Below are 27723 nucleotides of genomic sequence, written 5' to 3' on the forward strand. Positions count from 1 at the left end.
AAACTGTCTGGTATGGTCCTCGAGAGAACGTCCTTCCTGCTTCAGCAGGAGGATGAGGAATTCGGGACGATAGAGGGGATCCATAGACACTAAGAAAAGAAAAGACTGTGAAAAAACAAAAGCAAAACGGAGGGAAGAACACGCAGTTTTCTATTTTCTCCTTTAGGTCGGGTCTTCTGTCACGGTTTTACGCTGCCTGAAGGAATACGGAGTCGAGGATAAACGGAATTAGGCTTTTAATATATCCAACAGAGGGGATATCCAACATGGAGCACAGAGGTAGACACACGTAAGTAGCAAGTGAGTCACAAGTGAGAAGACCCGACCAAACAGAACTGAAGGGACACGGCTTATGAACAACAGATAATTGGGGAAACACAGGTGGATGGAATCATTAAATAAACAGGGACATGGAACACATGAGGAAGATAATGGACACACCTGGGAACTAATCAAACACGGAAAGACAGAAACTGGGTCACGGGCAAAAACACATTAAATGAGTCCAGGTGTGTGACAGAAAGAGGAGACCCCACAGTTTCCAAAACTTATTTTAGCACAACTTGAGGGACATATATATATTTTTTTAAGTATGATGATAATCTTCATCATCATCAATTTCATTTGATTTATTACATTTTATATAGCACATCTGTTTTTACTTCGATGGTGATTAATTATAATAATCATCAATATCATCCTCATACATTTTATTCAATTTTGTTTATATAGCACCTCTCTAAATTCAAATTTTTTTTTTAATTATGATTATAATGATAATGATATCATTATCATTTAAAAAAGCTAATTATACTTATTCTACAAGATGACCCTGAGTTTTAAAACTTCTTTATTATCATTATTAATAAAATACTTGTTATAAAATTAAGACCAAATGATTTCTGTACTTCCCTCTAATGAGCAAACAGCAAATCCAATCTCATAAGGCCCCTTTGCTCCTCTCTCTAAACCAAAACCCCCTTTTCCCAGACCATCCTTGACAAAGGCTGCCTGTATTCCCTTGCGTTCAATCACAAATGGATTGGGCCCAGTTGTTTTTACAAGCACTCCATGTCAATGGTCTAGTTTATTGAGACAGGTCTCCTCTTGGCTTGTGATGCACTCAGCTGATGGACGGCATGGATGACTAACCCCTGTGTATAAATAACTTCCTTCATTAAATCAGTTGTTCTCTTAATTGAACTTAAATAAAGAATGTTTAAATCCTGCCAGCTGTTTTTAAAATGGGGCAGACTGGCTTGTGGTGTATAAGAGGAGCTTTATTTTGGTGTGCCAGGCCGGTTGCAGGGTGTACTGGGTGTTATCAACGCAGAAGGTGAAAACAGGAGAGGCCACCAGCCAGCCTAATGCATTCTGAGGTTTCTTTGGTTTATTTTCCTAACAATGAAATAAATGGTTTGGTAATTAAATTTTTGGCACTGGCTTAGACCTAATGGGCATCTGTGACAAGTGTTAATGAATGGTGAAGACGCTAAGGGGTTTGACACGAAACACGCCAGCCCCGTTTCTGACCGCCACATTCTCTTAAACACTTACCTCCTCCGTCTTCCAAACCTGCAAGCAATTTTTGCTGTGGAAGGCCAATCAAACTCCTCTGCCAGGGCACAGTTTGCATTAATCTGCTAACCTAATGCACTGAACTCTCTCAGCTGCACTGTGATACTTTTCTTCAGCCATTTTTTTTTCTCCGTCTCTCTCCTCCCTGAGACAAGAATTCTTGAAGTGAGCCGTTGTTTGAAAGCGTTTTGTGGTCTCTGGCAGCAGCAGCTGATGGAAATTAGCTGAGCTGGAGCACTGAAATGTTGCAGCTGTCTCAGAGGAGCTCGGCCACAGCTCTGAGTCTCATTGCTTGGCCGCTGGTCAAGAGGGAGCGCACTGATTGACTCCCTCCCACCCGCTCTTGATTACTCTATTTCTTCCTTTATGCCTTATGCCACTCTATCATGTAACACTTTCTCAGTCATTTTAGCTTTTGCATGTTGGGACCCCCAATTTTGCTATTACCTCATCTGTGGGTCAGACATTTGTAAAGATTCCTTCTGCCCCACTGTATGGTGGAAATTGAATAAAGTTGCATTACTTTAGGCTGTGTTTACAGGACCTCTGGAGCCACAGGAGGAAACGGAGAACCATAATTCACTTCAGAGAGACAGAGTTTTGGTGGAGATGCTCCTGAATATTTTAATATTGTTTTATTTTTGCCCAATTTTTCTCCGATGTTTAATGATATTTCAGAATAATGAAAACGGAAATGAAATATTTTTTTTGTTATTAAATAGATATAAAAAAAAGTATTATATAGATAGATAGATAATTATATTATATTGTATGTTTGTATGTAGTATGTAGGTTCATACACACATAATTTACATACATTTACATACAAAAATCTAAAACTATTTAAATGTTCAAATCTAAACTAACCCTTACATAATGCAAGCTATGTAAGTAGATATATTATAGTGTGTGTGTGTGTGTGTGTGTGTGAGAGAGTGTGTGTGTGTGTACTAAAGCAGGTAGAAATTCCCCTTCACCACTCACTTTTATATTCTCACACAAGTAAACAAACTAATTTACTGTTAGCCATCAGAATATAATGGTGATGCAGTGGAATTAAAACTAGACTGATTTTTTTTTCCAGCCTTGTGGTTTTAACGTAAGTGTTCAAGGACAAAGTTAGTGTTAAAACCCTACACTGTAAAAGTCTCTTTCTGCAGCTTGACCATCTTAATTGATCCTCCATTAGGGCTTTATAGACACTGTGTCTTCGTCCTGTGCCTCTTTTATAGATACTAATAAAATGTTCAAAGTCCCTGTGCAGCTCCTTATCATGCAAAGTATTTTTATGCCCCGCTTACACCGGGAGTGAGACTCTGTCTCTCTACTGTACAGTCTGATGATGAAGGTACGGTTTCACGGCCCCTGCCTTCGTGTCACAGCCTGGCACCATTTTATGACTGGAAAAAGAAAAAGAGGAAAGAGAGAGGCATTATAAAAGTAATATAAAGATACACGATATGGGGTGTTGGATGCAGGGAAATAAGCATTGTTTATGTTCTAATTTTACAAATTAGTTTATGCTGAATGATTACATTTTTTTCCCATTATATACACACGTCACAAAATAATTTTCCAGTTACCAAAGCTATACAAACAAAGCCTATTTCATCTACATAACCACTGAATCAGGTTCATTGGGCAAACGGTGAAGTAGCAACTATAATGACATGCCTCTGATTACAGTATGTTTATATTGAGTTACTTATTTGTTTCAATCATATATTTCCATTTTTTAGGTGGAAAAAAAATGGATTTAGGAAAGAGGAATGGGGGAACTCTAGGAGTATATGATGTGAGCCATTCCTGTACATACACTACTGTACCTGGTGAGAGCAGACATTGTCCCATATAAACATATACGTAATGCGATGTAGTTTTTCAATTTGACACAGTACAGCATACTGATTATATAATTTAGCTTGAATGTTTTTGCAGCTGGTGAGTTTTTTTTTTTTTTTTAAACCTATTTTAGAATTTTGAAATGTTCACAGTGAGAAATGTGCTAGAGTACCGTGAATTGTGCTTTATTTGTTTTATTTATTTATTGCAAGAATTGACCAGAACTACAAATTACATGGAAGCAACAGTCTGTTAACAGTCTGTTAACATTATATTTTAAGTGTGACTAACTGGTGAAGACACCTGTAAAAACATTAAAAACATTGTCATCTTTTTCACAGTTTAATGTGTGTTCGATGGAACAACTGTGCTGGTGATTTTTGTAGAAAGGTTACAAATTTTTAAAATCTAGAAATAATGTTTATTCAGTGTTTATGCATGGGGCAAAGAAATGGTGAGAAAGGGTGATATGATGTATTGGGTGGAAATATAGTATCAACTCAAACCATTTAGCATTCATGGATTTTTCTTTGTGTTTGGACCACAATCTATCTAGTAGTAGCCCTGTACTGCATATAGTATCAAACTATATTAACTTGAATTAGTCTTGATTTCCATGAAGAGATGCAAGAACAACTAAACCTAAGTGAATAATTTGCTGAAACTCCTTAAGCCCCTTTCAAACTAAATTACTAAATCAAAGTAGCACTTTCAATAATTATGCTATATTGTTTTTGAATCAGGGTACGAAGGAAAACAACAATTAACAGTGAAAGTCCCCTCATTCACTAGCTTTGTCGACTTGCTCTGATAAGAGAGGAAGTATCTATTTACTTTGTGATTACGACAATTTTGCTGTCGCGGGGCAGTAAATTCAAACCAGTCGCGAGGCTAGATTACTCCAGACAAGATGAAGCCCGTACAGCCGCGCACATCCAGTCCTCAGCCGTCAGCATGTCTTTATGGTGGCTTCAAAGTCAAATAAACCTTTATACCTAATTACAGAGAATTCTGTATATTTTTCTGTCCATTTCCCTCTAACAAAAAAGGTGTATTTTAAGGGCCAAGCATGTCACGCTTAACCACCAGCCTACAAAGTAGATCACACATCGGAGGACCTGACCCGAGTCGCTTGTTTATTCAGAGAAAATGCTAGAGAGAGGGTGAAAGGAGCCTTATTCATTGCACATTCCAAATCACATGAACTGTCATATTTAGACAGTTCATATATCCCCGCTTCAGAGTTGCCATGTCGTGAAAACATTATCAAAGTAAATATTATGACTGTAGACATGTTCTTTTATGCAAAGAGCGCTAGTGTAAGGTTGGGTCCGATCTTCGGGCCTCGGGCTTGAGCAGGCGGTAAGACGGCTGTGAACATGAAAGCATAACCAGGTTATCAGATGATTCCTGATTATGTTTTTATTCCGTGCTACTGTTTTTCTTATCAGTCAGTCAGCATGTCATGTCAGGAAACAAGCTTGAGATGAGTCTGGCTGCGTGCCATGTAGACCTGAAAGCGTGCATCTCAGAAATCCCACACGTGTGCATACGGTGAGATCTGGACAGTGTCCCCGTGACCAGAGAAGGATGTGAGCAATTACCAATTCTCAAAACGGTACTTCACCATAGTTAAATATATTACACGCCTTACACCCACACCGGCTGCTGCCCTCTCTCGCTGCAGCCTGGGATACATGGACCTTACAGAAATCCAGCCACCTTCAGCAGGCACACTCTACTGCAATTAACCAATCATCATAATCATCATCATCATTACCATCATCATCATCATAAACTCACCGAACGTGCTTTGTGCAAAGTGCTTCAACCTAATTTACACCAGCCAGTGTTCATTTTTGTTTTATTTTCACTATTCTTATTTAAAGAGAATTTTAAAATATAATTATATAGAGCTTATTCTTAAAATAGTATGAAAATATCCTTACCCTGTTCCATTGTGTACAGTAAAAGATTTAGGGCAGAATGGGTAGTGTTGTAACACAAGGTTAAAAAGTGAAATTTAATGTCTGGCTTACAATATTGATGGATTTTAATGGGTGATAAATGGAAGAAATGGTACTAGAATTAGTAGATTCTTAATGTGATATATATCATCAAGCTTTAAAATTAATATTTTTATATATGGTCTTTAAACTATATATAGTGTATAATACAGTTAACCGAGCTGTTGGCTAATATATACATCATTTCCATGTTTGCTTACTACTTTATTGGTATTTTGAGATGTTCACACCAGAATTTAAACTGTGTTATTTATTCACCCTCATTTCATCCTGTATGACTTACTTGCTTCTGTGGAACACAAAAGAAGATATTTTAAAGAATGTCATACAAGAAAATCAGGTTCATGAGGGTAAATAAATTGTGACTGTTTTCATTTTAACTATTCCTTTTTACCATTTTAAATTGTGTGGATGGGGAGGACATAAAAAATAAAGTAAATTTGATTAACACTTTATTATTACTATTAAATATATTATTGAATGTTCTGAGGAGTTTTTTTTATTTATTTAAAAACTCAATAAAGATATGTTAACCTATTAAATGTTATTAACACAATATAAAGTCATGCACAAAATTGAAATGTTAATCTTTTCAATTCGTGTTAACAACCAACCTCTAGTTGTGCGTTAAGTTTCAACAACAGCGCCATTAAAAGCTACTTGACGTTTATTTGTAGCATGCAAATATGGGAATATTTCGTAAGAATTTGGCGCCCATATAGCACATAATCAAAAACTGAAACATCACTCTAAACGCTACCCCGGTCCCCAACAGCGCACGGAGATGATAATATGTACTGCATGCAGCATTCGACAGTTTCATATGGTTTATTCTTGTTCGAAAAGAAATCCAGGATATTCCGATCTATATATTTTCTTAACTGCATCTCTACTGTGATGCTTTCATAACGGTTTAGAAACACAAGTATCCTACATAAAACCTCCATAAATACCTCAACATTTTGTACTTTTTTTTTTTTTTTTTGTACAGCTAAGGCACACATAATCCCTCTGGCCATGATGTGGCTATGCGCAGCGCATTGGTTGCGCAGACTGCAGCGCACAGGCCCCAATGACACTTGGAGCTGCAGCCCATGGAAAAGGAGGAACCGGATCATTTTGATCCTGGATTTAATAGATACCACAATACTGATTGCCACAAATCAAAACCTGGACTATAATCAGTGAACACTGACATGGCTCCATGCATCAGAGAAAATTAAACAAACAATTATATCAGTCCCGGGTAACCGCTTCACGGATGCTCACTTTAAACCTCCCGTTTACGCACACGGGAAGTATTTGCGTTACTAAAGACAATTTACTAAAGCTGTCAGACGCAACAAAGAATGCAACACAACGATGTTTATTGCGATTTTTCAGTGGTGATGTCTTTTCCTGAAACGAGTAAACTTTGTAATTACAGGAACACTGGGGAAAAAATTTAAATCCAAAGCATCAACAACGAACACGTGAAATAAACTGTTTATATTGAAAATAAATAGTTTTAATCTTATGCTTTCAAAAAGATAAATAAATAGACTAAAAGCTAATTATATGTCATTATTATTGGGCATTTAAGCATTGATTATTATTATTATTATTGTTATCAGATTTAAATTCTAGACCTTTTGTGGACAATCTGAGGTCCTTTCTGATTTATGGACAGGCAGGGGGATTGCGGGCGACCCTTACACAATCATCAATTCAAGCTCCTCCGATATCACGCTAAACCCAGGGCATAATGTGTCCTAAAAGCTGGTGTTAGGTTGCAGTAGCATCTGCCTAATAGATATTGCAGAGTCTGAACACAAATGGGCTTCTCTTAAAGTGTGTGCTGTATCACTTCACACCGCTCACAGGTAAAGTCTGTCGGGATAAATGCTTTATCTTTTAAATGGCCGCATTTAAACGTCCCGATGAAAACAATCACTGAAACTAATGTGTTTAGCTTTAGATTATTTTACAATTTAACACGCCTGCCTCTACCGACAGAGACTAAATAAGCATCCATGTTGTAGTCTATATATTGTGCATATTGTTCACATTTATTGAACGATAAACTAGGCGAAGCAAGTGTAGAAATATTAGAAATTCTCTTTCAGTGTGGATCGGCTTTATTTAATATTTAAACCTGCTAAACTCACTCATTCAGTCAGACGCTTTTCACAGCACCACTTTAATGATTGATGTCAAATCATGTGATTAATGACTCCAACTGCAGCATTAGCAGAAACACTGTTATTTTATGTGTTTGTTGTTTTTGTTGTTGTTTATTTTGTCAGTGCTTCTTACATGTATGTGGCTAATCAGGTGACAAAACTGAAAGGGATAAACAAGGAATCTAATTTCAAAGTCATTTCTGATTTTCATGAATTCTGTCAAATAAAATTAAAACCATCAAAAAAAAAAAAAAATATATATATATATATATATTACCTTGCAAAGATTGGAATTACAAAATGATTCATTTTGAGGTTTGTGCAATATCCTGATTAAATTAATCTTGCACTAAACCTCTAAATTAGAATAAATTAGGAGATAATTAGTCCTACATTAAGTCCTTTGTGGAGACCAGTATAATCTGGTTTTATTGCTTTACATCTGTGGTACAGCCTTATGTTTTTCAGAGTAATTCTTGTGTGGATATTATGCAAATTCCCGACAGGCGTCACACACATCCTCAGGGTAACTTTGAGAAATAATTAAAAAATGAATGAATACATATAAACGTGCGTTAGATATAATAAATGTAATCTATAATATTATCAATAACACAATTCATGATAATAATTTGCATTTGCCGTGGGCTGCAATGGTTTATAAATGTATAAATGCGTTTGTCAGTGAGCAAAGAGAAAGAAGAGTGTGTGTGTGTGTGTGAGAGATGCATCACTTGTGGTCTCCATGGTCTTGTACAGCACAGATGAAGGTTACTGACTCTGTGTCAGTGTGCAGGTTACTGTTTCTGTGGTCACATTGGCCTCTGTCTAGGTTTAAGTGTCTCTCTCTCTCTCTCTCTCTCTCTCTCTCTGTGTGTGTGTGTGTGGCTGAGTGCAGACTTTGGCTCAGTCTTATTCTGATATATTACCATTTGATCCTTCAGTTTCCTGCCATTGATCAAGCCCCACCTATTCAGCTGATGGGCCAGAGGAGTAACCCGATCACCTAACAAGAAAGGAGCAGAGGAGAGAGGAAGGATAAAATGAGAGAAATGGTACAAGCCTTCACCACAGCCTCTTGTTTTTTTTTCTGTCTTACCTAAAATACATCCCCCTCTGTGCATCTCAGTTTTTTACATTTTCAAATACTTAATTCATCAGCGACAGCTTGTCTCAGTACAAGCTGCCTGTTCTTTGCATTTGAAATACTATCAGGCAACTGACAATATTAACCCTATTTAGATTATATTTAGCATGTTCCCAAACTTTACAAAGTGTTGTAGTCTTCACACACAGCAATATTGTCTTGTGTATGTGTTGCTTAACCACAGATAGGCATTACAGAATCATTTTTACTCTATGATTATTAGCTGACAGATCTGTCATTAAGGCACATATTAGGAGAGTGGCAATTATAGTCTGTAGACTCTTTTTACACTGACATACATCATCTGCATCTTCTCTTTTACGCTTTTGAACACACATACACACTGAGATACTGAGTGACAGTAGAGTAGATCAGCTAGCCTGGCCCCGTGGAGGTCATAACCCACACCATCTGGATCTGATTGCGCTATGCACAAAAAGGTGCTGGTTTTGCAAAGTATATCCCCTTTCCCAGTGGGAACCTGCTATGCAGTCGATCTCAAATTCGACTGTTGAAGCTGGGCATCTGAATGGTTTTTTATACTGTTCGGTGCTGCTGAAAGACAAGTGTAATGTTTGGAACTAGTGTATGGAAAATTCAGATGTTGGCGCCTTTTTTGTGATGATTAAGCTATCCAATGAAAAATGTAAAAAAAAAAAAAAAAACATTATATTCTCCCATGTGAAGGGGTAAAGAAAACAATGATGGATTCCTGTCAGGAAGCTGTTCAAGTTTATGCTTGGCCTCAAGAACTCAAGTCATTCACTCCAGCAGTATCTGTCAATTACTGTCCTTATTGGCTTACAACTGGAGAAGGTGAGCGAGTGACAAACCTCTCTTTGAGGTTTTAGGTTTCACAATATGGTAACAACAAACTGTCACTGGGCTTTAGAGGCCTCTTGGAGGAACCTGGGGAATTCCCACCCTGGGTCAATGCATAATGTGTCTGATTCCAGAAGGGTTGGACAAGATTATCTTTTTGCAATGAACTTAAACTTCAAGATCTGTATATTCAGTGTTCAACAGGGGCATTCAGTCCTTATAATGCTGAACAATAAGCATACCCAAGTCATTTGGGAGAATGAGTTCGGGGACTGGTTGAGAGTTAACATTAGTATAAATTCCATATTGATTTGAGGTGTCACAGATTGTTGGCTTCTATAATAAAATGTTTGGAATTTTTATGTAACCACCTGTAACTTAATTATTTGACAAACAGTGGTAATTTTCTGCTAAATCGTGTCAGTTAGAGAGGGAATTCAGGTGAGCGGATACACAACAACTTTGGCTCCTACACTCTATGGCTATGAAACGTCATTATTTTTTGCCATTGTCAGAAAGGTGCTGGGTTTGCAATGTATACTGTAACCCCTTCTGAGTAGGATACGACTGTTGAAGCTGGGCATCTGAGTGTTTCTTAGGATGTCTGCAAATTGCTGGCACAAGCAGAATTTTTTTTTAAACTAACCGGACCAAATAAAAAGAAAAACAATTGTAACCATTTTTCATTTTTTCTCAAGCAAAATTACAATTGAAAGTCTATTGAAAAAAATATCTTCTTTTTGAACATATCTTCATAAAATTTTTGGCACAGACAAAATATGTTGAAGGTATACATTAATACATACTAAACAAAGTTAGGGTTTTATTGTATAATTTGTTTTCCCCATGCTTGACAAATCTTGCATGTGTGTGCATATATATATATATATATATACAGTACAGACCAAAAGTTTGGACACACCTTCTTATTCAAAGAGTTTTCTTTATTTTCATGATTATGAAAATTGTAGAGTCACACTGAAGGCATCAAGGGCTATTTGACCAAGAAGGAGAGTGATGGGGTGCTGCGCCAGATGACCTGGCCTCCACAGTCACCGGACCTGAACCCAATGGAGATGGTTTAGGGGTGAGCTGGACCGCAGACAGAAGGCAAAAGGGCCAACAAGTGCCTAAGCATCTCTCGGGGAACTCCTTCAAGACTGTTGGAAGACCATTTCAGGTGACTACCTCTTGAAGCTCATCAAGAGAATGCCAAGAGTGTGCAAAGCAGTAATCAAAGCAAAAGGTGGCTACTTTGAAGAACCTACAATATGACATATTTTCAGTTGTTTCACATTTTTTTGTTATGTATATAATTCCATATATAATTCCACATGTGTTAATTCATAGATTTGATGCCTTCAGTGTGAGTCTACAATTTTCATAATCATGAAATAAGAAAACTCTATGAATGAGAAGGTGTGTCCAAACTTTTGGTCTGTACTGTATATATATATATATATATATATATATATATATATATATATATATATATATATATATATATACACACACACACATACACACAGTGTTGGGGGTAATGCATTACAAGTAATGCAAGTTACATAATCAGATTACTCAAGTCACTAGTAAAGTAATGCATTACTTTTTAATTTACAAAATATCTGAGTTACTTTTTCAACTTTTTCAAAAAGTAACACCAGTTACTTTGTTTTCCCATTTATTGACTGACAAGTCTCCTGCCCCCATTATAGGATAAATCAGAAGTACAGAGACATCATGCGAACTTGATGTAATTCTAGACTAAATGTGAACTCGCAAAAAAAAAAAAGATTTAGTATTCCTCAAAATGAATTAAAACAGTGAAATGCAAACTCAGAATATGACGCAAACTTGCAATAATTAAATATGTTAAATAACACAAATGTATCTAATCCCATTTTATTAACTATGTCTTTGCTCCTGACCTTTGATTATCCAGTTCATCCATACTAATTGGCATAAATGACTTTAGATAAACAAACAATTGTTCTTCGTTGTTTTTGTTTTTTTATTATTTGTTATTATTGCTGAAGAGTGAACCTTCTTGTCCTTCTTGTCCATCTACTGTACAGATGTCAGTTTACTTTTCCATCAGCCTGAGGTTTATTCATCACACTTTTTGGTATGAAAGGGCTTTTACATTTGCTATAAATAGAACTTTTTATATTAAAAACAATCCAGCCCTGCTTATATTTAAAAAGTAATGTGAAATTAATGTAACGTAATGCATTATTTCCATAAAAGTATCTAAGTAACACAATTAGTTACTTTTTTAGGGAGTTATTTTAGGGAGTTAATTTTAAAAGTAACTTTCCCCATATATATATATATATATATATATATATATATATATACATATATACATGTATATATGTGTGCGTATATGTATGCATGTGTATAAGCATGTGGTAAGGCATTTGTTGTCTCTGATAAATTAGATGGCATACCCAGTTAAAGAATTCATCACTTGCCACATCGCTCAGAGTTTTGAGACTAGTGGCATTGAAGTGAGGATTGAGCTAAAGGTTATGTAAGTGTGGATCTGGATCTGACTATTATTAAGTACCACTGCAGTGAATCGATGGCACTTTAAAAGCCAATGGCTCTGTCTCGCACCCGGTTAAAAATGAATTTGGTTCTCAGCAGCCCATGTCCTTCTTAGGAGTCTTGTGGTGCCCTTGTCACAACGGCTCTGACAAATGATCAGGTTCAAATAACAGCACACTGCTGCTGTCAGTTCCACAGAGACATGTAAACAAGATTTTGATGAAACTAAATCAAGCATAATGTTTCTCTTCAGAAACACAGCACTCCAGCTCGTTATTCTGCCTTTCACTGCTGTTGCCTAAATTTCTTTTGTTTTGTTTTGAATCAGAAGCTCACAGCACATAATGTATGTAGATGGGAAAATTGTGCCAATTAGAATCTTAAAAAAGTAACTAAATTCATAGTGTTTGTGAACATAAAATAGGATTTTTAATAGATTTATTAGATTATATAGATTACATTTTAATTTTAGATTTTAGATACATTTTATTTATTGTAACATGCTGATGTTCATTATTTTTTTAAGCTTAGCAAACCACAGTATTAAAGCAAAATATCTTTTGTATAATTGCGTCCTATTCAAATATTAAAGACTTGAAATGCCCACCCAAAAATGTGATGAATTTATTTATTCTGTAGAACACAAAATGTCAAAACAGAAAGGAAGTCTTATAGTTTTGGAATGACATGAAGGTGAGAAAATGTCGAGTGGATAAGGTAAAGATTTGGACAGCTTAACTAACACAATGAGCACAAGAAGATATTGAATCACATTTAGACTTCAAGATAAAGTCAGAAACAAACAAAATACCCTCTTTATTGTGTAGCTGCAATTATAGTTGATATTGCTATCATATAAAATTTTCCCATTATTTCAAGAGGTAAAATATAATTTTGTAATATATTTTTGGTATTGTAAGGAAATTACAGAATATGAATTACTCTAGCATGAAACGGTCAAATTAAGACCTGAAACAGAAAAAAAAAAAGACATCTTATCAGAATACATCCGTCTGCCGTCATAACGGTAAGTGATGGTTATTACGCCAAGGGTCATTTCACTGTTTATGCTATTTCAAAATATTGTTAAGCGGCTCATATTTTACATGTGACAAAACATCAGTCTGTATCTTTTCAACAGAATCTTAAAATAAATAAACGGGGCCCTACCATAGCACTCCCCTACTGATGGTGGCTAAGATCGACCCATCACTATAATTTCTTTACTTCACTCCTTGCTTTTATTCACTTTATTAATAGCTGTAAATTTAAGCATCTTTTAGATCAAATTTATACAAACTTCATTTTATTAGACCACAAACCATAGTTTTACTGCTTGACAAGAAAATATGTTGAAGTGGAAAAAGTCACATTGCTCTGCTCAATGAAGAAGGCATTTGAAATGTAACTGTATCTGACCAAATATATCCTTAAAGGGGTAGTTCACCCTCGAAGCATCCTAGGTGTATGTGACTTTCTTCTTTCAGAATAATCCAAACTAAGTTATATAAAAAATTGTCCTTGCTCTTCCGAGCCTTTCAATGGGGGTAAGTGGGGTAAATAAAGTCCCCCTGTAGTGAATCCATGCGGTTTTGTAAGATAAATATCCAGATTTCAAACATAATAAACACTTTTTTTCTCACTTCTGCTGACTGTTGGGAACCGGAAAGATGTCGTAGTATGTCACCGCTGCGTGGTTTGTGAAAAGCACGGAGAGAGAACAAAACAAAACACTGGTCATGAATTAGAAACACAAAATGAGAATTTCTAAAGAAAAATGTTGGAGGATTTCAAAATAAGAGGAGACTGGTTTTCCTTTGCTTAAGTAAGGAAACTTTGTTTCCTTTGCTCCTACATTTCCCAGAGGTGCGCGACACACATACTTCTTCCATCTTCTGCTTGCACATCTTCCGGTTCCCAACAGTCAGCAGAAGTGAGAAAAAAAAGCATTTATTATGTTTGAAATCTGGATATTTATCTTACAAAATCACATGGATTGGCTACAGGGGGTGTTTATTAAGCCCAGGGAGCCGTTTGAGGGATATTATATTACAGATGCGTGCACTTTATTTCACGTCTTCTGAGCAATTGACAACAAACACCCGCTTACCCCCATTGAAAGGCTTGGAAGAGCAAGGACAATTTTTAATATAACTTCGATTGGATTATTCTGAAAGAAGGAAGTCACATACACCTAGGATACTTCAAGGGTGAGTAGAAGGATGATTTTTTTGTTCTTGGGTGAACTAACTCTTTAAATGCATTAATGCAACACAGAGTCCGGATAGTGGGCTAATGAAGATCTAATGCAGAAAGCGGTAGCTTGTTTTTATTATTGTACAGCTCAGTGTTTGTGCAATTTCTCGGTTTTCTAAAGCCCATGTTGACAGGCCCACTCTTTGAGCCAGCAGATGTCCAAACATCAGTTAATGTAACCAGCAGGACCCATACACCACATACAATCACAAAACAAGGTGGCCAAAACAAAAATGGAAAAGCCAATGATTTCACACATCTGTGATCTAGGAAACAGAGAGATGATGTGGTATAACAGTTATAAACAAAGCACACCATCTTCGGCCCAGCATAACCCTGAGAGGACTCTTTATGTGACTTTCTATTCAGGAAACTTTGATGAATTACTTGACCTCTGACCCATAGGCAGAGAAGGAAGTGTGTGTGTGGTGTGGTGTGTAAATAATTACATTATTTACATTAAATAATGTAACTTATCCCTGTGATAGCAAAGCTGAATTTTCAGCAGTTATTACTGCAGTCTTCAATTTCACATAATCCTTGAGAAATAATTATAATGTTGATTTATACGTATATATATATATATATATATATATATATTCTGAATATTTGTTGTTTGTGTTATACAGCACAGAGAACTTAAAAAATGGCAACAAACTAGTTTCGATTGAGATAACTGATCTTTTTGTGTAATCTGATTGCTAAAAAGTGCTTTGCTTCTCTTTTATGTTCCCAACATAACAGAAATCATTAGAGTGACCTTTCTTGGTGTTTGCTTTTGATCCTGTCTGCCTCCTAATGTATAGTTTGAGGAAATGATCCAATAAAACAGGATCATCTATCTAAGAGCAAGACAACTATGAGCAAATCAATATGATACTGTATACTCACATCAGAGCATGTTCAGCCCATGCTGGTCCAATTCTGAAACTATATCCAGCAAAATAATTATAGTTAATTCTGATTTACTTATATTATAATGTTGCCATAATCTGGTTATTCAATGGTTTTAAATGATGTTCCCTTCCTTCCAAAAATAAAAAATAAATCTCTGTTTAAATCAATTAAAAATTCTTAGTTATTTTTTTTTTTAAACTATGAAATATAATAGCAGTGTGATTTTAAAATGGTACGTATTTTAGTCCAGTAGGTCTTGTCATTCTATGGTCAACAGTTTTTAACCTTTTGTTTATGAGAAACAATAATGATAGTAGGGTGGAAGACAAAAGTTAAGATAAACAGTCTATTTTTCAAACTCCCTCTGCAAGTTCATCTTCTTCTCTGATGAAGGCCTAGTCAAACTTAATTATGGCATTAATGTACTGATTGTTCCTTACAACAGAAGTTTCCGATGAGGAGGAAAACTATATATCAAAGCCAGAAATTTCCGCTCTTCATAACCAATTTATGGTAATTGTCATATTGATGAAAAGACCGTTATGAATTCTGTTTTTGTAAAGTCAGGTTTTCATTTCAGGGCAACCCAATGCACAGGCTTTCATGTCATGGTACTCTGTTTTTTGTTTTTCCACTCCCTGTTTTGTATCTCGGCACAGTACGATAATGCTTTCATTCGTTTGTGCCTCCGCTGAGGATGAGAAGCTCGTCTGAATCAGTCGTTGTTTGTTTAGTCGCTATCTACACTCCATATTTGGTTTACGACTAAACTTTGCAAAGTGAACTCTATGCATCCAAATGATGGTTCACTTGAGCAAACCAAAAACAGATCTGAAACAAATTTATGTGACTTTAGTTTTCAACCTTGCTCTTCCAAAAAGCACAAAACTTGTAAAAGCTCCAGGTTATGAGAGAAAATTAAATAAATAAAACACTGAGAAACTAGCTTGTACCTCAAATATCTATAAATATTATTGCTACTAGCATCAGAGAATGAAGTAAATGCAGAGAGAAGTGAAAGTGTAATCACGGCTGTTGGCACCCGAGGCCATGCCGTTGTATCCCTAACAAGTCATCAGGATCAAATTGCTATCCACAGAGGGGTTTGAGAGCAGACTGAGTGTTAACCATCATGGCTTCCGTTTAAACATGCAATCACACTGACACTGAGCCTATTGTGTTATTGAGTAGAGAAAGAATGGACAATAGGGAAATGTTGGATGGAGAGAGGGATTGCAAGAAAGAGGGAGTGGAAAAGAGCTAAAAAAAAGAGGATATAATCGAAATAAAGTGAGTGACTGTGACAGAAAGGTAAAGGGAGCTCTGTGTGGATGGATGGGCCTGCAGGCCATAGGGACCAGTGTAACAGCCTCTCGCTCTCAGGTGTCCAGTCAATAACTGATGCATTAGTCTAGAGCTCTGTGCCGGTTTTGGGTTTAAACACACATTTTCTTAATACAACATGACCCCATTTCCTTCTTTCATTAATCATGAAATGCAATTAGACTGGTCCCCTTGGTCTCTGACAAAGGGGGCAAACCTACTGTTGAACCCTTCTCACACTGCTCACATTGACCCTTATATGCCTGTTGACTGATTATAACGGCTGGTTTTTCACAGTGTAACTACAAGTTAAAGGGATACTTCCCCTGAAAATGAAAATCCTCTCATCATTTACTCACCCTTATGCTGTCCCAGAGGTATCTAACTTTTCTTCTGTGGAACACAAACTGAGATTTTTAGAAAAATAATCCATCTCTATGAAACACACGGTAATCCATGCACTGATTGACTTTTATTTTACTTTTATTTATTTTTTTACTTTGAAGTTATCACTCATAAATTGTTAGTAAATGTCAAAGAAATAACAATAAACTCAAGGAAATAACAATAAACTCAATGAAATAAGATAGATAGATAGATAGATAGAACAATTGCGATTCCGGAACAATTGGGTTCAGTATCTCTGAAAGGAACAAAGTCTTAAAAGACATCTGCTTACACAAATTCCTGTGGTTTGTAATGTTTCATGAAGTTTTGTCTACGGACATCAGTGACACATGCACATAGCTATAAGACACACGTGAGGGAGCATTTTCTCATTCTATTTCAGGTCAGACTTGATCAGCTCATGGATTCTAGTTGTTTGCTGTTTGCCGTTGGTGTATTTCCAGCCTCCCACACAAGCTTGTCCGTTCTCTTACCCAGCAGCCCTCAGTCCTTCGGTAGTCACATGTGTCAGATATTCCGCTGTGACTAAACATTTCTGCTCCCCTTGGTATACACAGTTTGAATTCCTCAATTCATCTTATAAACTTGTTTGTGAAAGTAAACACTGTGCCTTACGGATACAGGTCACGATCATTATCCATAATTTCAACAAAATGGTTCCGGCCAGGTCTTCAGAACAGCAAGTATTCCACTCATCTGTATAGAAAAACACACCTGTTTTCCAAAAAGTGTAGTGGTAGTGAATCCTTATGTTGCCACTGACAAAAGTCTGAGTTTTGTTCATTTGTAAATATTTTACCAATAGAAAACAATTTCAAAGCCATTAAAAGAAAATTAATGTATGATATCAGTCAAAAGTTTGGACTTAATGAATGTTTCTTATGATTTGAAAGACCTTTTGATCTAAAGGTTTGTGCTTAAATTAAGTTTTGTAGACACTTATAAATTGTGACTATGTACAGATTTCTTTATTAATAACATATACATACAAATAACAAATTGTTAATAAGAAATTAATAATTGAATAATAATAATAACTAATATTATTATATAGTTAAAGGGGTCATATGATGCATTTTACATTTTTTTCTTTCTCTTTGGAGTGTTACAAGCTGTTCGTGAATAGATAAGATCCCTAAAAGTCGTAAAGACTAAAGCCTCAAACCCAAAAAGATATTCTTTATAAAAGTAAAGAAATCAATGTTTAAGTTGTATTTACAACACTGTTCCAGAAAAGTTCAAACCAAATATTCGTGTGTGTGTGCAACTTATTTTTTACAGAGGACTGTTTCTGGAACCTGTGAGAGTAGCCTACATTGCCATCTGTTCTGACTCACAGCCTGTAAATATGTTTTCATATATAAAGAATTTGCTATTGACTTTTCAAACGCGAGTTTTAAGCAGTGTAGAGTCGTGCGTGTTGTTTCTCTAATCGTAAATGCAGACATTTGTTTTTAAGTTTACGCAGTGCGATACGCAACGCGCCAAAACACAGTATAAGTCTTTATAATCAGTTAATTATGTCCCCACTGGATACAACAAATGCCTAGTTTATAATGGGTTTTATTGTTTTTGTCTCATCGCACTATAAACACAGCATCATAGTGTTAAGGGGCGTAACATTTCCGTCACACACTTGAGGAATTCAGCTGTTCACAATGTACACAATGACCAATCAGAGCACACCTCACTTTTTTAATTATTATTATTTTATATATACCTTAAACCGCATAAACACATTGCATTATACTAATAACACAAAATAACATGAACTCAATGTAAAGTTGAGAGTGTCAACAGTTTTGATTTTACTTTTTTGGTCTTTGCATAATTCCATTTAGTATAGTTTCATACTTTATTTATTTATATATTCCACAGTTATAATAATTGTGAACAATGAAATAAGTGAGTCTTTTTGTGTATGTTTATTATGTATGGCACTTACATTTGAAACATACTTCAGTTTAGTTTTAGAATTTTGTTTTATTCATTTATCAGTAGCTAAAATACAATATTATTTGTTGCGTGCTGTTGAAATAGTCAGGTAAACACATCAGTTTAATGGGCTGTCATTATTATTCCCACAGTATGGACTGATGAGAGACTGGAACCTGGGTGAGGTCAATCCTGCCGTACTCTCTGTGGGTTAAAGCTGCCTGTTTGAGTGACTAGCGGCAGCTCTATAAAGGCTTGTGAGATTTGCAGGAAATAGAGGAAACTGGAGTCTGAGGGAGACTGGGAGACGGAGGCCACAGAAGAGCAAGGAGGAACAGGTCAGATTGGGTTTACTGGTCTGTCAGTATGTCAGTGATACCCCCTCTGCATCAGTCCGTCAGCACTGCATATAGCACTTACGGGACACACACAGGACACACATGCACAACTTTAAAAATACCCTTTCATGACAAATTTGCAGATTGCAGTAAAATGACATTTTCCAGCTAGCCTACGCATTTAGAAACCGGAGCTGCTTAACACCCATTACGTGTAAATACAAATAATGTGAATTTCAAACATGTTTCGGAAAGATGTGTCATCATCGGAGACAAAAACTTTGGAGAAATCCAATCCAAAAATGTGGCCGCATCGATGAGTGACAGGATGTTGCAACACCATGTACACAGATACCTTCAGTGATGCTGTGAATGTCTTCAAATATACACACGCGCGCACACACACACACACACACACACACGCACGCACAACACACTCTCAGGGATGGTATTTCAATACACAGACTGGGCATTATGGAGCATTTTCTGTCTGTGTGGTTTCCTGTGAAAACCTAGCAGCTGATTTTACCTTCAACCACAACAATATGCCTGACACAAAATACTCCCAAACATACACACACTTACAGAGAAGATGAGAACAAGACCAGTGAATGTGTGTTGTGTTACAAGTCCAATAAATCAGAATGTTTGTCTAGATGTGTAACCGACCCTTCTTTCTGACTTTAAATTACATATTACACATTAAGATATTGGGTTAAATGGTTCATAATTATCTGCTAACCTGCCCTCTGCTAATTTTAATATCACGACTGGTGAAGTTCCATCATTGCTGTCTTCTGTCGACTCAGGAACACTGTATGGCTGTGAACCTGATGGGCAGATCAATTTAGGCTTTGAGTTTCTATCAATATCAATCCCCATGTAGCCTCTTACCCTATAAAGGCCACTTAAGCACTAGAGGTCCCATCAAGTTAACATGGATTCCTTCATCAGTCACCCTCTGGGTGGATGGACATGGGCTTGGGAGCTATTTTCAAAGTTGCAAAGCCCATGTGTTATGTCTGATGGCCAGTCAAAGGGGTAGCAGTGGTAGTATTTTAAGCACAGTGCTGTATCAGTGGTTTAAAGTTAGCGATGAAAAAAAAAAAGGATTTTAATTGAACTAAAGCCATTAAAAAAATGTAAAATGTCACGTAAACACTTTAGTCTGGCTGATTAAGAGTTCCAAAATATTAAACCTATATATATATATATATATATATATATATATATATATATATATATATATATATATATATATATATATATATATATAATATTATTATTTTTATTATTATTGTTTTTTGCAAATATAAAACTGAAACTGTGTGTGCATGTACAGTTATATATTTGCAAATAAAAATATATGTATACACATATGTATGTGTATACTGTATATATGAAATCAAACCAATTTTGTATTTTCTTGGATAAACTGCCTGAAAGAACACTATTTAACAATATAAACAATATTTGTTTATATATTGTGTTTTGTACTTGGACAGAGAGTAGCTTGGGAAATCAAAAATCTGCTGTAGCTTGAATATAACTGTGCATATAAATGTACTTATATTAAGTGTGGACGATAGATATTGATGCCTCTTTGATTGGTGATCTTTTAATCTGTTGCCTTATTATTAGAATAGTAAACAGTTAGTGTTACATCCTAATTCATCATTCTCACAAAGCTGCGAAAGCTTTCACATATTCAAGGAAGTCTCTGTTTTCCTTCTCTCATGGAACTGGGACTATCCCCCTCGACCCCGTCCCTCTCCCATATGGAGTCAGTACCACTGCTTCATTTCTCTTTTTTTTTCTCTTGCACTCTTTCTCTCTCTCTCTCTCTCTCTCTCTTCCTCTCTGCCTCCTCCCTTGGCGCACACTTGGGCGGGCAGCCGAATTCCTGTGGGCTATCCGGTTACCAGTTGCCGTGGAAACCAGTGGGAAGGCAGCTCCATTAATCATTTAGAGCGCGCCCGAAGTGGAGGTCAGCCTGATTGCAGCGGATAGGGTATCATCCCTGAGTCCCACCAGGGACCTCCTTGATTTGAATTAAAAAAGATTAAGATGCCCCTCACCCATGCACCCCTACCACCATGGTGCACCATCATCATGTGACCGTGCTCCACGGAGCCACGCGGATTAAGAGATCGGAGCTTTGCGTTTGTTTTTTAGAGACTCGCTGAAACATTAGATGTGCACAGGTGTCTACAACAAAGAGCCCAGGAGCTTGTATAAGAAACGTGCACACCCCTCCTGGGCCTTCTAGTCTTATGCTCCTATATTTTCTTTCTTTTTCCTTTTCTTAAATTCTATCAGTTCTTGTTGCATGCTTTTTTTCAAACTGAAAGCAATAACTCAGTTTAACTCTCCCACTGACATTTCCCTTTCTTTCAAGCCTATGAAATGGTGCATTTGTTGCAAAACCTTTTTATAGCTTAATAGCAATATGATTTTTACGAGCGTGTAGGACAGCTGCTGTTGGCCAGGGAGAACCAAGGCCAGACATGTGCGTGGGTGAAGTTGATGTGACAGCTCTAGGGTCACAGTCCACCAAAGCCTGAAGCTTGTCTGGCTGGGAAGGGATCACTAGATGAAATGTGAAGAGCAGTGAAATGACCGAAAGCGTTAGTCCATGTGAAGTGGCCCTTGGGCCTCTGCTCGACAGCCCACCGTTCCCTAATGACGGCAGCATGAGTTTAGATTTACAATGCCTCTGTGGGAATGACATGGAGAGCCATGAATCACCCATGCTATGAAATAGTGGCACAGCAAGCTCCGCTGCAGCAGCTCCCAAAGGTGCCGCCAAATTTACGGGCGCCTGTAGCACTTCAAAAACTTGCCATAACTTAAATCCAGATGATTTTATCGTTCCATAGAAACAGAGATGTTAGTCAATTAAAATTCCAATGACAGCCACTTTCAGGAGTTTGGGAATCTGCATTCTGCATACTGTAATAGATCTTAAACTAATACCGATATGTAATGAGTCCAAGCTGTGTTGCTTTGATAAGTTGGGGGTTTTATCCTTGTGTCCAAGTCATATGGACTAACCCAGGAGAGCAGTGTCAGTAAAATAAGAGCTCCAATGAGATTATTATCGGCTCTCCTTGTTAAAATTAATGATCTCGTCACCTTGCTCGTCCAAGTTACAAGGCATTTGGCTGGTACTGCTCCTTGTTAATGTCCACTTTAATAAGTATTTCAGTAGCACTAGCCTCACAGGACCTGAACAGATGCTGGCCAGCAGGTCAAGCTGCTATGAAGAGACCGAGTTCAGACCGGCGCTGTGAACAATGTCTGTGACTTAGGATCTCTGTGTGAAAAGATTTCACTTTTCAGATTTATGTGGACTTGGTGTACATTAGCAAGCATTAGTAAGATTACAGTCGTGATGTAACAGAACTAGTGACAGATAATTTCTTCTGTACTGTTATGTACATCGTAGTGTAAAGGATTATCAGATAAGAACATACTACTGCAAGGATTTGGTTCTGCTGATTGTTGACTGACTGGAGGAAGATCCAAATACTAGCTTGTAGTTAACTGTAAGAAAGGGGCAGGTGTTTAAGTGGACTAAATGATTTGAGGAGTCCGAAATATGTCACCACCAAGTACAGGTAGAGAAGAAATACTGTAAAGCAGGAAGAAAAGGCCAGTGTTAAAGGTTGTCTCTGCTGAGATCTATCACAGAAATCCATATGAGTACAAAAATCTTCTCCAGCCAGTGGAGGACGGCTGCTGAGAACATTAGCATGGCGTCTTTCCTAAAAAAGGCTACTTTTGCAGTCTTGCCAGATCAAGTAACATTATCTGTGATGTACATTTGATTCAAAATTGGTTTGAAATTTTATGTCACCAATTTTCACCTATTTGGCAAAATATTTTTACCAATTTTGTATCTTTATCAGTTTTCATTCAATATGATTTACAGTATAGCACATTCAGATTTTTTTGCATATATATGCATATATATATTTAATACTGTGCTCATTCACATCCATAGTTTTTACCAGCAGTAAAAATACTAGTCCTCAATTGATTCTTTATGCTCGGAGAACAATATTATAAGCACAACTAAGAGTCATTGTTTACAATTGATGCATTTGTTAACTGTATCCTAGCACTGTAATTGATTTAGATTCATTGTAGTAAAAAGTTTGGGCCAGCCAGACTTCTTTACACTGTTGAACTTCCATCAAACCTGACACAGATTCAAACAATGCCAATAGTTCGCTGCAGTATTTTGTTTCTTCACAAAAGCCTATTGTAATAGATTCTGTTGTTAAATAGGTTTGCAATTTTGGTTTTGTGGTCATATTTTTGAGAAATGTGTTATTGTTTTAGGAAATGTGCCTTAGCAACTGAGAAAAACAAACTTAATATTTACAAATGCATGCTACACGTGAAGGCCTCACACCTGTCTGGGCCAGGCATGCTTGATACCTTGTTAAACTGTTCTTTGTCGTGGAAGAGGCTGGTGCCAAAGCATTAGCTGACTCATGAGGCACATTGGATGAGCAGCAGATGGCTTGTTATCTCTGTGAACTAGAACTCTGCTGCTATGATCACTTTACAAATACCTCAGTCCACCCACTGAGTTGGTCACTCAAACTGAACATGATCTGATGAGATAACCTTTACCACCAGACAAGCTGTAGGTTGACCCTGGTGTTGAATGAACTAGAGCAACAATGTTGAAAAAAGAAAAGAGAGAGAGAGAGAGATTGAGGGAAACCAATCTCTGCCTTTAAAAAATGTAAAAGATCTGTATATTAAAAAATAAAGATTAGATGAATACTGTGAGCCATAATTCGTACTGAACTGGCTTTTGTCACTTCCCATAAGTCCCATTTCCAAAAGTCGTGAAGTCATCAGGAAATACAGTATGAAACATGAAATAAAGCTGACATGAATATGTGCTGGTCTTCATCTGCAATTTATTTGTTGCATGCTATTGAAGACTAAGTACCGAGGGGAGAGGCTTGATTTTTTTTTTTTTTTTTTTTTTACAGGTTGATAAAAGACAGAGACTGGCTGAAGAGAGTTTTTTCCTCAGCGTTGTGAGGACGTTCCCGTAGTTCAGCTTTAATTAAGCACACTGAGCAAGCAAATGAGGAACAATGAGACATCTGTGTAGATGCGAGCATGTGTGCGGTTCTGTGGTTGAAGACTGCAGCCAGGAGCAGGTCTTCTTCAGTGATGGCATGCTGCTGTTGTACAGATTCTGAAGACATGTAGGTGTTGTCGCACTTGTTTAACCGAGGAGTCAAGATCACAATTCATAGTTTGAGATGGTCTGAGAAAGAATGTGGAAGATGTTAATGGCTAGAAGTTCCTGTGCAAGTGAAGTCTGTGTGGCATAATTGATGGATGGATGGATGGGTAAAATCCAACTTGTTTTATGTCTTTGGATTGGTCAAAACTGTTTTTGAACTTCTAGAGACCAGTCTGAATGCTAAAGACAGGTTCTAAAGCTACAACCACTATTTCTTACTGCTATAGTATTTCAGCACTCCGGTGAAGTGCTTGTGAGCAGGTAGAGTGCAAAAATGTATCATCCTTTCACTGATAAAACAACAGAGAGCAGAAACAGGGCGGCTATAAAATCACAGATTGATTCCAGACCTGGATTTTATAGTCCAAGAGTTATAGAATATATGGTCTGCATGATTCTGCAGTGCCCCGTCTATTATCCAGATGACCAACTCGCATAAACCAACTATTCACATAATACTTCATTCTTTCATGACGGATTCTTTGTTTTTTTTTCTCTCCAGGGTTTATCCTCTTTTCCCTTTGCTGTCCCTCTACTGGGATCAATGTTCTGTATTGACTTAGGATTTTAAAATCCTGCCTTTTATTGCATGGACTTTGCTTTTATTACAGGATGGATCTCATTTTACCTATCAATCACCAAGATGTCACAACAGCTCTGAGCTCTGAGGAGGAACTCCTTTAGGCCAGGATCAAGACCAGACACAGAACATCGCTTTTGCTCTCTCTTACTTTTCCCTCTGCTCTTAATCCAAATGTGCAATGCAATGGCCTTTCTGAATACCCTTTACTTCTCTTCTGTTCCCATATACTTAGATATATATACTAAGTATTGTGTTGTTTTAAAATTTGCATCATTCACTTTTATGTGTGAAATTTGTAGGTGCAAAAGTAAGATACAGTTTCAAGTGTTATAAAGGGTATTACTTGATCTCAGTGCATGTTTTTGAATGAAATCCTATGAATTAAGGAGAACAGCTTTTATTAATTGAACTTGATTAGCCAATAAAAACCCCCCTGTTCTGCGGGCAGGTCGAATGCAGGACAAGCCCTTCTTACCAATCAAGAGGGACTGATCTGACTTAGTGTTTTGTAAAAAAAGGCAAATGCTGAAATTCATACTTCAACAATGTCAGATTTGCTCCGCTTTGTCATTCATCGGAAAGGCAGCAAAGCTTCAGTTGCAGCCATTAAAAATAATAATAATAATAATACACATTCTCGAAAAGAAGATCCTGTGTCATTTCCTTTTCCTTCATTCTCTTCCTGACCTTTCCTGTGATCGGTTCTGTGTTATTCGCCTTCCCAGCCTCCACCATCTGGTACTTCCTGTGCCTGGTGCCCACTTTTTTTGGCGTGGTGGTCACCGCTGATAACCTGACGGAGCGAGTCGCTTGAGCTTCGGCGGGGCAAGCTGCCAGCCCCCTCTTGGCTTAACTTATGTTTGACCAAACGCATGAGGAGTGGGTGTTTTTTATTTCTCTTGGAGGGCTCACTCAAAGGCCGGTTCTCACTCTGTCTAACCTGCTCCGAGGCCTTTCGCAGCTCACAGAACAAGCCCTGACAGAACAAGCCCTTCTGTGTGAAGAGAGTCCTGCAAAATGTTGTCTTTTTAAAACGTGAAAATCAAGGAAACAAAATATATCCTGTCTTTAATAAATGCAGCATTGAAAGCTGCGGCGAATTTAAAAGGTGAAAAACAGGTGAAGGCCTGTCTTCATTTAATTAGTATTGATTTACATAATCTTCCATTTATGCTTTTCTTAACTAAGTCAATGTCTGCCTTCCTGTTCCAAGCAGGCCTAAATAATTGAATTAGTGACCAGATTAGGCCGCACAACAATTACAAATCTGCTGATACAAAAAAAAAAATAGGTTTCAAGTGCTTATTTCCAGAAAGGACACTGTTTACAGCCAAACTACTTATTTAAAAAAGAAAAAAAACAAAGATCTTGGTGTTAATAATAGTAATAATAATTATATAACATTTAATAATATATTTAATTATTTGTATATTATTTATATTATTTTAAATTTGTTTTTATTTTATTGCTGTTGTTGTTGATTATTTTATTTTTATTTTTTTACATATCACACGAAAACAGTGTAGATGGATAAAATAGGTATTTTGAAGGTGTTACTTGCAAGGAAATGAAATGTAAGGCATAAGTTGATTTGAACTTCAAAAGAAGCCAACATTGCATCCTCAAATTAGTACCCTGCTCTCTGTAGTCATCTGCAGGCTCACAAAAACCACACCGGGTCAGGAAACAACAGCCTAGATGGTACAAACGCCCACGACTGCAATAAACACTCGAACGCAACCCTCAAAGAAGACAGCATTAATGAGTTTGCCAAAACATCAAACTCCAATGTTGTGCTTTTTTTCTGCTCCATTGCTGAATATACATTTTACGAGCCTTTCTCTATCAGTGACCCAAGAAGAGGAGCCATTTGTTGGAGAAGTGGTCTTTTAATTGCGGAACTGCAAGGCTGCAAATGCACCTCTGAACAATGACACCTTTGGAAGTACAGTCACAGGAGAACAGGGTCCCTAATTTATGTCAGCACTATTGCAGGGTTGAATTTATTGATGGTAATGCAAGATGATGAGACCTGCTTAAAAAACCCACAGGCCTCTTATTATACAACTTATCTGTCTTTCACACTAACCTGAACTGTAACTGTAGAATCTTAGCTGACATGAAGGACATATGGCATCTAAAGAAGCCACTAGAAGGACAGTAGGCTACCTCTTTCGCTCAGAGGAAAGTTAATGAACGCAGCGCTCCCTCCTCTAATGTTGCTAATGTTAGCCACTTGAAATCTGTGCAGTTTTAAAAAGGGCACTGATTTGATGGAAAGTGAGTGCTAATTTTCTGGTTGCTTTAGGATTATTATTCAGTGACAGGAAGAAGAAATATCAGAATGGAACTGGAGATCAGGATGAATGCAGAAAGCAGCTGGCCTGTAACAGAGAGGTCAGCTGGGAAACACCACAGCCCCACGTATACATGGCTGGATGTATATATATTGTTTTAATGTGCAGGCCTGCACTCTGTCTGCTTTTCTAAAAGTGATTTTTGTGAAGGGAAGGCATGTGTTCTATAGGCATATTGACTCTGAACCCCTTTGACCCTTTAAAAGACACAAGAATGTAC

At 37.0% G+C, this 27723-nt stretch overlaps 2 long non-coding RNA genes across 2 annotated transcripts in view; one reads left to right on the plus strand and one right to left on the minus strand.

Annotated features, from left to right (window-relative positions):
• Positions 1 to 2832: 2832 nt before the first annotated feature.
• The window catches only part of LOC128026665 (uncharacterized), a 32266-nt gene continuing 7375 nt past the window's right edge, over positions 2833 to 27723 (minus strand). Inside the window, exons 2-3 of the long non-coding RNA XR_008186476.1 lie at positions 8539 to 8615; positions 2833 to 2978 (exon numbers count right to left, since the gene is read on the minus strand). This is a non-coding gene — a long non-coding RNA (uncharacterized LOC128026665). The remainder of the gene's footprint in view (positions 2979 to 8538; positions 8616 to 27723) is intronic.
• LOC128026664 (uncharacterized) lies at positions 7132 to 25858 on the plus strand. Its single transcript, XR_008186475.1, has 5 exons — positions 7132 to 7309; positions 8554 to 8664; positions 19100 to 19285; positions 24301 to 24522; positions 25175 to 25858. It is a non-coding gene; the product is annotated as an uncharacterized LOC128026664 (long non-coding RNA).

The sequence above is a fragment of the Carassius gibelio genome, chromosome A13 (genome assembly GCF_023724105.1).
Source record: "Carassius gibelio isolate Cgi1373 ecotype wild population from Czech Republic chromosome A13, carGib1.2-hapl.c, whole genome shotgun sequence".
Lineage (NCBI taxonomy): Eukaryota > Metazoa > Chordata > Actinopteri > Cypriniformes > Cyprinidae > Carassius > Carassius gibelio.